The sequence below is a fragment of the Panicum virgatum genome, chromosome 9K (assembly GCF_016808335.1).
Source record: "Panicum virgatum strain AP13 chromosome 9K, P.virgatum_v5, whole genome shotgun sequence".
In the NCBI taxonomy this organism is placed as follows: domain Eukaryota; kingdom Viridiplantae; phylum Streptophyta; class Magnoliopsida; order Poales; family Poaceae; genus Panicum; species Panicum virgatum.
The window spans coordinates 62,867,645-62,879,766 of record NC_053144.1 but is presented as its reverse complement, the minus strand read 5'-3'; the positions used below and the strand labels follow the sequence as shown (position 1 = coordinate 62,879,766).

Below are 12,122 nucleotides of genomic sequence, written 5' to 3'. Positions count from 1 at the left end.
AGTTTGAGCTTGCAGCGAGGCACCGAGTCCAAAACGGAAGTCCGGACTCCGAAGGCATGCCGCATGCGGCACGGCGGAATGCGTTGCTGTTTACTCCCAGTGGATTCGATAATTACTACGCGCAGATCCATCACAAGTTCACAACGCGCAGTGGATTCGCTATTTTTTTTTAGAGAAAAAGTTTCCTCAATTTTATCCAAAGGAGAGAAAACGCACATGTTCAAAGCATTCACGTATTTGAAGCGTGCTCACTCGGTAGCGTACTTACATAACAAAACTCAAAACAATAAACCTTTCCTAAACTCTCATCTAAGCAGGTAACTGCGCCAGAACTCGATAAAACGCCCAGCACGTCCGGACTCTCCCCATTTTGGCCCCTGGGTCGCCGAGAGCCCGAGACCCTCCAACCGAGGCTTGCTCAGCCGATTCGCTAATTACTAGCCACATCGGCAAAAAGGGATAGGGAAGCAAAGCAAAGCAGGTCGGATGGTGGCTGGCGGGCACCTTTGGTGCGGCCCTCGGTGGTGATCTCTCCAGTGCACGGTCCATGGCAGCGGGATATATGGCACGACTGACCCGTGCCAATGCACCGCACCGGCGCGTGCCACCCAGCTTTCACGACGCGGCGGAAGGGTACGGTGGCGATCAAGAAAAAACAGCGCTGCCGTGCGCAACTGCCTGCACGAAAACTCGAAAAAGCTGCAGCTCTCAGGCCCTGCCTCTGCTGCGTTGCTCCCAGGATTCCAGGCGGGCCTCCAGCGCTCCCCTGCAGGCTGCAGCCCTGCTAGTCTGCTACTGCTACCCACGCCAAACCACCAGTCTGTCCAAACCCCAACCGCAACCACGCCTCGACGGCTCCGCTCGCTCATCCACTGGTCTTGCCCGCGTGCCTCCGACGCGACGAGATGGCGTCGGCACCTCCCTCCTCGCCGCCGTCGTGGGTCATTCGGGGCAGCGTCGCGCGCGTCTGCGCCGCGGACGCCGACCTCCTGCCGGGCGCCGACCTCTCCCTCGCGCTGGCGCCGTCCCCGCGCGTCTCGCTCCTCGCCGTCCCGCCGCGCCTCTTCCCGGACGCCCCCACAGCCCGCAACTTCCCCGCCGTCCTCGCCGCCGACCCCTCCGGCCGACCACACCTACCTCTACTGCTTCTGCTCCGACGTCGGCGAGTGGGTGGAGAAGGTGGTCCCGAGGACGATCCCACACCGGCTGTGGGTCCCCGACGCCGTGATCGCGCACCACGGGAGGCTCTGGTGGGCCGACCTCTCCTTCGGCCTCATCACCTGCGACCCCTTCGCCGACGCGCCGGTCCTGGCGTTCGTCCCGCTCCCTCCGGGCAAGGCGCTCGGCTACGGGGAGGCTGCGCGAGTGCTCGACAGGTACCGCGTCGTGGGGCTTAGCGCCGGAAAGCTGCGCTTCGTCGACATGTACAGGAACCGTGATCCCCGCGGCGCTCTCCAGGTCGGCGTGTGGACGCAGCCCGATCCCGACGCCACGGAGTGGACGCTCGAGCACCAGGTCAGCCTCCCCGACATCTGGGCCGATCGGAGCTACAAGGCCGCGGGTCTGCCTATGAAGATCCCCGTGCTTGCGCTCATCCACCCCAAGGACCCCGCCGTCGTCTACTTCTTCCTCAAGGACCACCTCTTCGGCGTCGACTTGCGCTCCCGCAGCGTCGTCGAGTGCGAGGTTTACGAGCTGGTCGCGCCGGACAGGAACCTCGTGGCCACCCGCTTCGTTCACGCTTGGGAGCTGCCGCCCTCTCTCTCCTCTTCCTCTGGTAAGACAAAACCCTTGTATTGCACACCTCCTGACCTCCTGTCTTCTCTGATCTGTATCCAATTCACCCCACTATCTGACGTCTGTTGTTGAGGTCATTATCTTTGCTCGTAGTATGACTGTATGATCGTTGAACGATTTTTTGCACGTTATTGTCGATTGCAATCATGTTACTAGTAAATTTGTGCATATATGCACATTAGCTTATATGATACTATTATAAATTGCTTTCTGTGAATAAAACTGTACAGTTCAATTGAGCTTAACACATTGCTTACTTGGTAGTTGCTAGTAGAGCAGTCCATGTGCACTTTTTTCTACGTACTAAATGACTCCAGCATGTTCTTTTCACACTGCCTATTTTACCTGGCTTGATCACCTAATGGCATGCTCTGGTTTCATGGTTTGTTCTGCTTTGGAGAAGTGGCAGAAACATATGCATGTTTCTTTTATTTTGGCATGGGACACGTTATTCTTGTTTGAGTTATCAAATGGGGCCTGACAAGGGATATAGTATATGCTAATGCAATAATATGTCCAGTAGATAACAATGAGAGACGCTTAAAGTATATCATAGGAAGATAACTGCCACTGGTAATATTGTGCCTACTGTTTATAATGTTAATGCATATCATAAACATTTACCTCTTCTTCATCATCTTATAAACTTCAGTGATGTGACTACAGGTGATTTATTACTACTTGATTACTAATTTCTTTCTCTCGCATGCTCCTTACACTGTACAGACCGCTATTTCTTCTTTTTCTCTTTTGCAAGTATAGATTTGTTCCAGGCAGGATCAATTTTTGTCCTCGCTGCTTCTCCAACCAAATTTGCAAGTATAGATTTAGCATCAAGTAACCGTCAGTACATTGTACTGACGGTTACTTGATGCTAAATCGCATATCTCTGTTAGCAAATTACGCCTAAGATTCAGTTAGGATCTAGTTTGCATCGTGACATATCTGCATATTGTAAGCCTGGCAATTGGATCTACCGTTTCTTTTGGCACTCTTGTGTGTTCAGACTTTGGACTTGTATACCAGTTACCAGCCGGCAAACATGGTGTTCATGCTTGAAGTTTGTTGTTGATATCTTATATGCATTCTTGATATAATTCTGTGTGGTTACAGACCACTTGCTGCTTTACAAATTGCTTGATAATCAGTTTTTATGGCTAGACTGAATAGCTTCATAATGAAACTGCTTAATTCAGCAATGAAACACCATACATACCCAGCTGTACTTACTTGGCTGAAATGAGAATTCGTCTTGTGTGGTGTGGTGTGCTAATACTTATCACAATATACAGAAGAACTTGCATTTTTTTTTGCATCTAGTGTATGTTTGAATTCATTGTTTTTGAACTGTAATTTGGTACTATTTCCTTGTTTTACTTTGAAGTTGAATCCCCTCATCCTTTATTTATGCTACTGGGACAAAAGCGGGACTATATATAGACTTGAATCAGGACTCTTCTCTAATTATAGTTTTTTCAACAGAACTTAAGGACCAGGCCGAAGAGAAGCTTTCACCAACATCACCACCATCCGATATGAAGATCAAGGATTAGGAAGTTGGAACCATGCCTATCTTTTACCCAGGTGAGCTGAAATTTCTTCCTTGGCTGGTTGTTGTCTTCCCCAACAAAATTTAACTCTCTAGTCCTGTGTGACTTCGTATTTATTCAGGCAACGAAGAGGACCTACATATGGTTACAAGATGTGACGTTGATGACCAGTTTGCAATGACGGGGACTTCATTGTTATATGAAAATTTTCGGATCTTTTTTCTTCTTGCCGTTTTTTCACAGATGAAATTTGACAGTTTATCCCTTTGTTTTTTCTTTGAATCTACTTGCTAGTACGTACAAGAGTTCTTCATGTCATGATACTGTGGTAAAGCTAATTTTCAAGGGCCTTCATATAAGAGCTCTCTTCAGAATTTGGCGATAGGCCGATAGCTGATTGTCTGTGATTCCTTGAGAATTTGGCAAAAGATCGTCGGTGGTTGTCCGGCTTGGCCATCTTTATGCCTTGGCTCCTCGGTTCAACGTTCATATTTTAGTATTTTACCAGAAAATATTTCGTGGTAATGCCTGCTCCGGACACTGTTTGCCCGGGTGATTCTATCAACGGAACTCGCCATCAGAACTCTGTGTGTGTGGGGTTTGGAAGCTGCGGCGATCTCCCTTGCGCGCGGAGTAGCTCGGCGGGGTAAAAGGCTGCCGCGAACCTGCCGAGCTCAGCAGGAGACTGGCATCTCTGGCTCCGCCGCGCCTGCTCGCTCCGTATTCACCGGACCGGCAAAGCAAGCGCAAAAGCTAGGGCCATGTCTGGCTAGGATCTGAAATTTTTTCACAAAAAAATAAATGTATGAAAAAATAAATGTATGTATGGAGTACTAAATGAAGTTTATTTGCGAAATTTTTTCATAAATGGGTGTAACTTTTCGAGACAAATCTAATAAGTCAAGTTTCACCATAATTGGCTATAGTAATACTACAGTAACAATATCTAATTATTATCTAATTATGCGGTCAAAATCTTATTAGCTACAACACATGCTACAGTATTATAATTATAGAGTTTGTTTTGTAATTAAACTTTATTTAATATCTCTAATTAGTGATCAAACGTGGGCTGTGGCCTAATGGCCTCCACCCCACCACGACCACGAGGGCACGAGCAGTGGTCTACTGCTCCGCCGGTCAGGTCTACACCTCGCGACAAAAGAGTAAAACCGACAGGTTCAAACTCCACTACCAATCGTACGAAATGAGGCGAGCGATCAAATCCTCTCGCCTGGTTCGTCTCTTCTCCGCGGAGGCTCACAAACCAAACCCCCGATTAAACCCTAACACGGCCGACCTCACTTCACCACAAAGGCAGCCAAAGCGATCGAACCGCCCACCCACTCCTCTCCCCTAGGGTTTAAATTACCGACCGGACCGGCCAAACCGCCGGGGTCCGGTACCGGTATACCGGTCCGGTTTGGCCGGAAACCGGTCGGTACCGGTTGAATTCAAATTTGAATTCAAAAAACTCAGTTCAACCAGTTCGTACCGGTATACCGGCCGGTTTGACTGGTTTACCGGCCGGTTTGACAGGTTTGAAATCAAATCCAAATTTAAAATCGCATGTGTAACCGGTTTACCAAGTGGGCCTTAATGGGCCGTCTCATTTTTTTCCTTTTCTTTTTTTGGTTTAACTTTAAATGCCCGAAAAGTATGTTAAACGAACGAATTTTTGAGAAAATTTGACACCATTAGATTCGTCGCACATTGAAGTATTTTTAGAAATTTTTTCATTTTTTTGAATTCAAATTTGAATTTTGAATTTGGGCCGGTATCGTACCGGCCCAAACTGGAACCGGACCGGACCGGTAACACCGGTTTCTGTAAACCCTGCTCTCCCCTGCCCTGCTTGGCGAGTCCGGTCAGATGGCGTCCCTGTGACAGAACCGCCAAGTTAAACGGCTTAATTAAGCGTAATGGCCATCATTTGAACGCATCAGGCGCATTAGCTTAATTAAGTGTAACCTGACAGCCTGTTTCCAACCCACAGGCCGATCGAAACACACCAGAAGTCTCGCGCGACGGCGAGCGCAGAAGGTACCAGCATAATATAATTTCACAAAATTAGATAATAATATAAATATTTACAAAACAGCTTTAAATTTAGAATTTACATAAAATAAATGACAGCAGTAGAAGAGAATATGACCTGAGAGAAAGAAATTTGATTGAGAACCAGTAAAACAAAATGATAACTATGCACACGTGAGGACGTCACATCGAGCCCACTGATGCGAATCCTGGTTAGCTTCTATACCTGAAACAGGGTAAACAACAAACCCTGAGTATACTAATACTCAGCAAGACTTACCCGACCAGTGGGTATAACTTAGCCCACAAATCTAGACATGCAAGGCATTTGGCTGGTGGTTATTTTGCATAAAAAGCTTCTAAAAGTGGATCCTTAATTTCAATATTTTAGCTCCAAGTTTCCATATGTTTAAACCATCAACTAGTATTTGCACCTTCTAAGCAACCATAGCTAACATTGAAATATTAAAACAAGATAATTAATTCCTAACCATCATTTAAATACCATATAGCATCACTACGATGTGGTGCTGTGATCAAGGTGCTCATATCCGAGATGCGACGTACGGCGGATCGATCCGTTTTAACCTTGCAAGGTGGACCTAACCAACACGGCACGTATTTGCCCCGTCGGACTATACATGCCAACCATTCCCCTCCCCGCCTCGAACTACAGAACCGCCCCACCTACATATAGTCAGCCGGGCTCAACGAGAGACCACCAAAAGTAAACATATGCATCCCAATTCTCCGCGACTACCCGACTCGCCCTAAGGGGTGGTGATGAAGTTCTGTACTTTCGAAACAAGGCAGTACTCGGATTACCGGTTTCGACTACCTCCTACTCCCGGCATGCGGTTAGTACAATTCAAACTCGATCACAGGGCCAGGCAACGAACGGTCCTTAACCGACACAGGCGGGGCTAACCTTTCCCCGCCCGGTCTCCATTTTCTTTTCCTTATCCAACCTATTCCAATATTCCATATACTCAAAATAACGAGATAACCTATATCTCGCGAGTGACCCGAAATCACTCGTCTTCTACCGAGTTCTATTAAGCATAGCATTTCTATCGTCCTCTATATACTAGTATAACTCGAGGAGACCTAGGGATCATGCAACTAGGGTTTCAAATAATTCCTGAACCTAATGCACAAGTAATAGAAACATAATATAGGTGTCATAGTTTGAAATAAACGGATGTGCACCGGGGCTTGCCTGAGAATAACACTAGGTTAGTGTTAGTTAGAGAACAACTGCTCGGCGAGCATCTTCCTTCGGTCATGCACATCGGGATCCATCCATCCATCTTCAAGATGTGTCCACCATTCACCGTCTTCTGACTTGGCTTCAATGTCACATCCCTCACGTGGTTCATCTATCGTACCTAAATGAAATGCAGCAATGCATATGTATGAATGCACAGTTCTGAGTTGCTCAACAATATAGATGCTATTATTTTTCCTTTACGATAAAGTTGTAGTCTAACAAGTAGCAAACAATCATATCATATGGGCAATCATTTATAGAGTAGTTAACTACATTTCTAACTACCCATGGCATCATGATCAATCAGCACCAAAGAAGTTCACTAACTGCACAAACAAGCAGTAGTTGATTCCTATAACATGCGGTCTTGGCTTGCTAATAATTAAATAACTCAGTACATAAACAAAAACAATTTCAGCAACAATTATTCTAAACAGAAGGTACAAAGATCAATCTATTCTGTAAAAATCATGTCATTTCATGCATCCATTTAATCCGAACAATTCATTCATTCATACAACTCCTAGAACAAGATTGAATTATAAAAGTCAGACCAGAGCAAAACATAATCTGAAAATTTAACAGGAGGTCGACACAGGGATTATTTAGCTACTGTGAATTTTTCATGATTTTATCTACACAGAATTAATTCTGAGAAAATAAACAAAACAGACATCAATCTAACAAGATTCATTTTTAACTTCTGTTCTAGTCATGAAATGGTGCTCAAACTTCATAGACAAGCTAATATATTCAAAAAGAACACTCATAAATATTTTCATGATTTATAATGAATATAAACTATTTACCATAATTAAAGTCTACTAAACAAACATTAAATCAAATAAATAGTTACTCATGAGAACTGGCCACGAAATTTTTATACCAACACTAGTGTCACATGAACAAACCACCATAAAAATTTCAGAGCATAACAAGGCTCCAACAATTAATTAAGAAAAAGAATAAACAACTAGCCTTTATGCACCTAGTAACATAAATCAAATTTTCTAGCAAAAAGTTTCAACTAACAACCAGCATATTATGATTCTACTGCATAGAGATTTTCACAAGGATTCCAAAACAACTGGATTTGCTAATTTACGAATTTTCTACAAATTTCTATTGAATTTCAAAGTTTACAGCTAGAAATTACAAAGGAGTCCTTAAAGCACTATTTATATGAGTCACTGTCTATTCAAATAACCCCCTGAACTTTCTCGAATTTCAACCCGAGGTCCCTGGTCGCGAAACAGAGCAGGGGCGGTGATTTCGGGCTCGATTCCGGCGGCAGGGCTCAACGTCGGCATGGGGAAAGTTGGGGAAAAGCTAGAGGGACTCGAGAGCTACCTCTGGGTGGTCTTCGAGCGCGAGGAGGTGGTCCGTGGCGGCGGTTCCATGGCGGGCGGCGGCCGGCGGCGGTGCTGTGCCGCTGTGGCGGCGTTCCGGCGGCTCTGGACGGCGGCAAGCGGGTTGGGGAGCACCGGTGGAGGCCAAGGAAGCTAGCTACGGGCTCGTTTGGGCGCGAGAAAGGGTGGAAGAGGGAGCTCCGCGGGAGACCGACGAGCGGCGACGCTAATGGCGGCCATGGCAAGCGGCGCTCACGCGAGAGGGAGAGGGAGAGGCGTGGGCGGCTCAGGCAGCATGGAGAGGGTTCGGGAGAGGAGCGTGCTGGCCTACGAGCGAGACAAGGACAGCATGGGCGGGGACGCGCGTCGTGAGCGCGCGCGAGCGGCGTTCGTGGCCAACTTGACCATGGCAACGACGCACGGGAGAAAGAGCAGAGAGCTACACGTGTGCTTGACATTTTTGACTCCATTTGAATCTTCAAACTTCGTTTAAGGCTCCTAATTGAGTGCTAATTGAGGGGTGTTACAATCCTACCCCCTTAAAGAAATCTCGTCCCGAGATTTAAATGGGGAAAAAGTAAAGGAGAAAAAAATCGATGAACTCAAGGACAAGGATCGGCCGAAATAGGTGCTCGTCTCTAGATTATCTAACGTAGCTGGATTTAGTGGTATAAACACTGACAGCTGATTTGCTAATTTCTTACTCAACCTGGTGCTAGAAGATGTAAGTTTCATAGCAATCATACTGTCATTACCTAGCTGGAGATTAACCGTGCCACTGTGCGAACTAATCAATTGTTTTTCCACACTAAAAAGCTCTAGGGCTTTAGCTTTTGCAGCAAGTGACTGTGGATAATATATGTGGACACAAACACTATCAACGTCGGCTGAAAAGGTCCGGTTGATTATTCTCGTACTAACAGAAAGTAGGATTTTTAAAGAAAAGAGGTTCTAAGCTTCTCAACGAATATGAATCAAGGAGATTTCTGAGAAGAATCAAATTCTCAATTTGGTGGTGAATTTAGATAGAACAGACATCAAAGTGAGTTTTTAACGAACTCTGGGAAATTGAAAAGAAAGGGCATCAAAGCAAGTTTTTCTCAAGAATATTCTTGCTCGATATTGTTTATTAATGGAACTGCATGATGCAAGATGCATATGTTGCCATGCATGTTAGTATACTACTATCCCAGAAACTCAAACCTAAAACAGTTCGTTCGCGTCGTTATTTGTCTAGGGCCTACCCCCTTAAAGAGGACGAAGTAGAGAAAAATATTTTATGGGTTGCATAAAAAGACAGTCGTAACAGTCCATGTCCCTTCGTACTTAAGCGCCAGCGCGTACCCAGCGGCACAATCGTATGCGTCCATACGAGGCACTAGGTCTCGTCGCAGCACTATAGTTTGAAAGACAATCACCGCTACGAAAGAAAAATCATAGAAAGCAATCCAAGCAGCACAAATTCAGAGAGGTTTTTCATATTTCAAAAACATCAAAAGTTCTACGTAGACATACGGGACACATAACGTTAGTTAGCCTATCATCCGGTTTCACCTTGTTAAACCCATACCTAAACAATGTATGATTATGCAATGCAACAATATTGCATTCCTATTCATGCAAGATGACTATAATGTAGGTGATTAAAATCTTTAACTTATTCACATTGATTCGAGCAAGAATGCAAGTGAATCCATATTAAGGGTAGGAATCAAAATAATTAAGAATGAAGGATATCAATACTCGAAGAACAATAGAATGTCTTTAGTCATCAAGGATAGTTGGGATGGATTATCTTCGAGCATTTGAACACATGGTCTAGAGGCAAATTAATGTTGACCAATACTAGAAAAGATCATTGTTTGGATCAATTGGAAAGGTCGTTGAGCCACTAATCGGTTAATTGTAGTTAGTTATGGTATGAAAGTTATACCAAAATAACCAACCAAGGGTTTCACCTAAGGATAATATCTTTATTTGGACTTTCGAAGATAATGAGAATGTTAAGAAAGACCCGATCATTACTACTGAATCGTAACTATAAGCATAGAAGGCACTGGATCAAAGGGGCCAAGTTTAGTCTGGAGATCCATATGAACATTCCCCTAAAGTCGTTAAAATTTCTATAATATGTAAATCTATAATTTCTCACATCTTTCTCATAATCAAGTTTTTCAGGAAAATTTATTTGGATAGCTAGAAGTTGGATCGATAGTAGTGTAGCGCAAAATTTCAAAACAGCGATATATGCTCTTAGTGAATGAGTGAGTATTGGATGCACCAGAAAAAAAAACACCCAAAACTCCACACATGATGATATGATGATGCATGCTCGTCTAATTTCGTCCTCTCCAAAATTTGCCAATATAATTATATGGCAATATACGTGAATACTCGGTGGCATATATACGTACTCTCCCTATTATATATTTAGTCGTTTTGTACTCGTTCTAACTCACGCAATCGTTTGTTAGTGTACCTGCAGAAAATCACATGATATACATATATATATATCCACGACTGGACCCTTCGTGCCAGCACACACGAACGACCCCCATGTGTCCTACGCCACATGGGTAACGCATATGCAGTTGCCCACATATTCACACATACATCACCATCCACTATAGAGATGGCGCCCATGCGTTTAACGCTGCATGGACAACGCTGCATACGTTACTGAGGCAACGTATTCACTTCCCGTACAAATCGCCTTACGGGACACCCAAGGGTAAACGTGTCCCAAGGTACACGGTCATGGCCAATCGCATGACAGATTTACATCTCGTAACATTGCCTTACGAGATGGCCGTGATTGCAATCACACGGCGGGAAGTCCGCACTCCATATCAGGCGGCAGATAGCGACAGGCTCATTTGAATGGAGCCTTATCACCTCCTCGTATGCTCATCATACGAGACTCGCGCACGTATGAAACACGTGGGCTATTCTAAGGACTACCAAAAATGCTCACCTTGCTTACCTCAGCGTAGATGCGTCGATACAATATTAAATAAAGGTTGTGCAAGAAAGTAAGTTTTGACATAAATGTAATGTGCTGGAAGTTAGTTGATAGTATATAGAGCCACGTGATATAACTTACACTATATAGGGCTTACGTACTAATCTTTCCTAATCCCTTAAACGTAAAGAAGCCTATCTTTCTAAAACTCATTTTTAAATTTTGAAAACACTAAAAATAATCATGCTAGTACCCTCCCTGGTGCATTTCAGCTCTGATACCAGCTGTGACAGAACCGCCAAGTTAAACGGCTTAATTAAGCGTAATGGCCATCATTTGAACGCATCAGGCGCATTAGCTTAATTAAGTGTAACCTGACAGCCTGTTTCCAACCCACAGGCCGATCGAAACACACCAGAAGTCTCGCGCGACGGCGAGCGCAGAAGGTACCAGCATAATATAATTTCACAAAATTAGATAATAATATAAATATTTACAAAACAGCTTTAAATTTAGAATTTACATAAAATAAATGACAGCAGTCGAAGAGAATATGACCTGAGAGAAAGAAATTTGATTGAGAACCAGTAAAACAAAATGATAACTATGCACACGTGAGGACGTCACATCGAGCCCACTGATGCGAATCCTGGTTAGCTTCTATACCTGAAACAGGGTAAACAACAAACCCTGAGTATACTAATACTCAGCAAGACTTACCCGACCAGTGGGTATAACTTAGCCCACAAATCTAGACATGCAAGGCATTTGGCTGGTGGTTATTTTGCATAAAAAGCTTCTAAAAGTGGATATTTAATTTCAATATTTTAGCTCCAAGTTTCCATATGTTTAAACCATCAACTAGTATTTGCACCTTCTAAGCAACCATAGCTAACATTGAAATATTAAAACAAGATAATTAATTCCTAACCATCATTTAAATTCCATATAGCATCACTACGATGTGGTGCTGTGATCAAGGTGCTCATATCCGAGATGCGACGTACGGCGGATCAATCCGTTTTAACCTTGCAAGGTGGACCTAACCAACACGGCACGTATTTGCCCCGTCGGACTATACATGCCAACCATTCCCCTCCCCGCCTCGAACTACAGAACCGCCCCACCTACATATAGTCAGCCGGGCTCAACGAGAG

General features: G+C 44.5%; 1 pseudogene; it reads left to right on the top strand.

Moving 5' to 3' along the window:
* The first annotated feature begins 830 nt into the window (after positions 1 to 830).
* LOC120646840 lies at positions 831 to 2,643 on the top strand (annotated as a pseudogene).
* The last annotated feature ends 9,479 nt before the right edge of the window (positions 2,644 to 12,122 follow it).